The following is a 4,730-nucleotide window of genomic DNA, read 5'->3' on the forward strand; positions in this document are numbered from 1 at the left end:
TTAATAACCGTCCCGAGAATCGAAGCGTCTGGGCAACTGGATAACGATCTTTCGGCCTCCTCATTTTTCGTGCCCACTTATCAGTATTTCCTTATAAATAGCCACGACTGGTCTTCTTCTCATTCTTCCCCTTTTCCATTGTCTTCCTCCTCTCGTGATCCTCTGCCGCTAGTTTTCACTGATCACATGAACCGGGGCTTCTCGCCACCCGGCTCTAAGTTCTTCATAGACGTTCTGCACTTTTTTGACCTCCATCCTCAAGACACCAGACCCAATTCTGTGTCGAACATATGCAACTTTCAAGTGTTCTGTGAGGTGTATCTTGAAGAAGAGCCCACCTTGGAACTTTTCAGAGAATACTTTTACTTGAACCGCCAGAATGAATACTCCAACAGACCTAGCTTAGAACTTGGCAGGGGGTCTCAATCCAACGATGGAGAGACGCCATTTTTCCTTATGCGCAACCACCAAGTCACCCAAGGACTGGAACCAGACATGGTTCTACTGCCAAAATACTTCTCCGGCTGATGAGAACCTGATGAACCACAAGTTTAGGGGATCTATCGAAATCCTTTTGATAAGTAAGAGTGTCGAATCCAACGAGGAGTAGAAGGAAATGGCAAGCGGTTTCCAGTAAGGTATTCTCTGCAAGCACTGAAATTATAGGTAACAGATAGTTTTGTGATAAGATAATTTGTAACGGGTAACAAGCAATGAAAGTAAATAAGGTGCATCAAAATGGCCCAATCCTTTTTATAGCAAAGGACAAGCCTGGACAAGTTCTTATATAGAGAAAAGCGTTCCCGAGGATACATGGTAATTATCGTCAAGCTAGTTTTCATCACGTTCATATGATTCGCGTTCGTTACTTTGATAATTTTATATGTGGGTGGACTGGTGCTTGGGTATTGCCCTTTCTTGGACAAGCATCCCACTTATGATTAACCCCTATTGCAAGCATCCGCAACTAAAAAAGAAGTAATAAGGTAAACCTAACCATAGCATGAAACAAAGTGAATCCAAATCAGCCCCTTACAAACCAACACATGAACTAGGGTTTAAGCTTCTATCACTCTAGCAACCCATCATCTACTTATTACTTCCCAATGCCTTCCTCTAGGCCCAAATAATGGTGAAGTGTCATGTAGTCGATGTTCACATAACACCACTAGAGGAGAGATAACATACATCTCATCAAAATATCGAACGAATACCAAATTCACATGACTACTAATAGCAAGACTTCACCCATGTCCTCAGGAACAAACGTAACTACTCACAAAGCATATTCATGTTCATAATCAGAGGGGTGCTAATATGCATTAAGGATCTGAACATATGATCTTCCACCAAATAAATCAACTAGCATCAACTACATGGAGTAATCAACACTACTAGCAACCCACAGGTACCAATCTGAGGTTTTGGTACAAAGACTGGATACAAGAGATGAACTAGGGTTTGAGAGGAGATGGTGCTGGTGAAGATGTTGATGGAGATTGACCCCGTCCCGATGAGAGGATCATTGGTGATGACGTTGGTGATGATTTCCCCCTCCCGGACGGAAGTTTCCCCGGCAGAACAGCTCTGCCAGAGACCTAGATTGGTTCCGCCAAGGTTCCGCCTCATGGTGGTGGAGTTTCGTCCCATAAGCTTGCTTATTATTTTTTCAGGGTAAATGACTTCATATAGTAGAAGATGGCCACCGAAGGGCTACCAGGGGGCCCGCAAGGTAGGGGCGTGCCTAGGGGGTAGGGCGCGCCCCCCACCCTCGTGGCCATGGTGTGGGCGCCCTCCGGTATTTCTTCTGCTCAATATTTTTTATTAATTCCCAAAATGACTTTCGTGGAGTTTCGGGACTTTTCGAGCTGTGCGGAATAGGTCTCTAATATTTGCTCCTTTCCGGCCCAGAATCCCAGCTGCCGGCATTCTCCCTCTTCATGTAAACCTTGTAAAATAAGAGAGAATAGCCATAAGTATTGTGACATAACATGTAATAACATACCATAATGCAATAAATATTGATATAAAATCATGATGCAAAATGGACGTATCAACCGCCCCAAGCTTAGACCTCGCTTGTCCTCAAGCGAAAGCCGATATCAAAAAAAAGTCCACATGTTTAGAGATAGAGGTGTCGACAGAAATAAAATACGGACATGAGAGCATCATGATCATTCTTATAATAGCAACATATGTATATTTTGTCATATGATTTCTTATGCTAAAGTAACAATCCATTCACAATGTAAAGTATGAGTCAGAAACTTCATTGAGAACCAACAAACTATGATCTCGGACATTGAAGCAATTGCAATTTATCATAACATCGGAAAGAGTCAATATAAGAGCTTTTCAGCAAGTCCACATACTCAACTATCTTTTGGTCTTTCACAATTGCTAACACTCACGCAATACTTATGGTTATGGAGTTTTAATCGGACATAGAGAAAGATAGGGGCTTATAGTATTGTCTCCCAACCTTTTACCTCAAGGGTAATGTCAACAATAATAGTTCATGCTAACTTACATCCAATTGGATATATATATCAGGATCATTCCAATATGAGGTGCTTGCCAAAGGATAAAATATAAAAAGGAAAGGTGATGATCACCATGACTCTTAATGTGAGACAGAAAGTAAAAGATAGGCCCTTCGCAGAGGGAAGCAGAGTTTGTCATCTGCTTTTATGGTTGGATGCATGAAATCTTAGTGCAAAAGAACGTCACTTTATATTGCCACTTGTGATACAGACCTTTGTTATGCAGTCCGTCGCTTTTATTTCTTCCATATCACATGATCATATGAAGCTTATTTTCTCCACACTAATAAGTCATACATATTTAGAGAGCAATTTTTATTGCATGCAACATGACAACTTACTTGAAGGATCTTACTCAATCCATTGGTAGGTATGCTGGACTCTCGTGGCAAAACTGGGTTTAAGGATATTTGGAAGCACAAGTAGTATCTCTACATGGTGCAAGGAATTTGGCTAGCATGAGGGGGAAAGGCAAGCTCAACATGTTGGATGATCCATGACAATATACTTTAACTAAGATGTGATAAAACATAACCCATTACATTGTCTTCCTTGTCCAACATCAACTCTTTAGCATGTCATAGTTTAATGAGTGCTCACAATCATAAAAGATGTCCAAGATAGTATATTTATATGTGAGAACATCTCTTTCTTTATTACTTCCTATTAATTGCAACAATGAACAAATCTATGTTTGCCAACTCTCAACAACTTTTAATCATCATACTCATTATATGTGAAGTAATTACTATCCATAAGATCAATATGGTCTCTTTTATTTCTATTCTTTTATTTCCTCAAGATCATAGTAAAATAGCAAAGCCATTGACTCAACACTAATCTTTATTATACATAGCTCACGGAGTCGATTACATAGGGGAAGCATAAGGAAAAACTCAAAACTAATTCATGCCAAAACTTTATCTAGATCAAGATATTACTATAGGATCAAACTGAGAAAAACGGTAAAGATAGGAGTGTGATGCTGATACGATATAGGGGCACCTCCCCCAAGCTTGGCAGTTGCCAAGGGGAGTGCCCATACCTGTGTGATTATGTCTCCTTTGCTGGTGAAAAAGGTGGTGATGATGATGGATAGTCACACATCGATCGTCGGAGCTCTTCCAATTTGCGGATAATGCCCTTGAGTGCGACGATATGATCCTTCAACAAAACATTTTCCTGTGTGAGATATTTGTTTTGTATGTGAGCTAACTCAATCATCTTGAAATCTTCAATCTCAGTTAGGGTAAAGAGGTTGGGAGGAGGTTGAAGAATGTCTTCTTCTTCTGCCGCAGGAACTTGTTCCTCCATGATCTTCTTGATCCCATCATCCTGGTTGATCTCCCCGGGTTCTTCTCTCTTCAGCTCTATCTTCAATAGCCAAGCGTCCTTGTCTTCATTGTTGGAGGAGGGTGACGTCATGATACCTGGCCATGACAAATCTGACAGAAAATAGCTCGAAACAAAGACAGAGGATATTTGCGTGATACGATGGTCAAAACCTTCGGGAGATTATATACTGGATTTTTCCCAACCAAAAGAAGTATCGTGCAAGAAAACGGAGTCTGGAGAGCACACGAGGTGCCCACAAAGCAGGGGGCGCGCCCAGGGGGGTAGGGCGCGCCCTCCACCCTCGTGGATGCCTCGTGTCCTTCCCGGACTACTTCTTATTTTCCTATTTTCTTACATATTCCAAAACGGAGAAAAATTGCTATTAGAATTGTTTTGGAGTCAGTTTACTTACCGTACCAAATACCTATTCCTTTTCGGAGTCTGAAACATTTCGGAAAGTGTCCCTTATGTATTCCTCCGGGGTTACGGTTTCTATAACATTAGTTTCAACATTTATTGGATTACCTGAGATATAATGTTTGATTCTTTGACCGTTCACCACCTTCGGACTTGTGCCTTCAAAGTTGTTTATTTTTATGGCACCAGAACGATAGACCTCCTCAATAACGTAAGGGCCATCCCATTTAGAGAGAAGTTCTCCTGCAAAAATCTTAAACGAGAGTTGAAAAGCAAAACATAATCACCTACGTTAAACTCACGCTTTTGTATCCTTTTGTCATGCCATCTTTTAACTTTTTCCTTAAACAGTTGGACATTCTCATAGGCCTGGGTTCTCCATTCATCAAGTGAGCTAATGTCAAATAACCTCTTCTCACCGGCAAGTTTGAAATC

Source organism: Triticum dicoccoides, chromosome 4B (genome assembly GCF_002162155.2).
Source record: "Triticum dicoccoides isolate Atlit2015 ecotype Zavitan chromosome 4B, WEW_v2.0, whole genome shotgun sequence".
NCBI lineage: Eukaryota > Viridiplantae > Streptophyta > Magnoliopsida > Poales > Poaceae > Triticum > Triticum dicoccoides.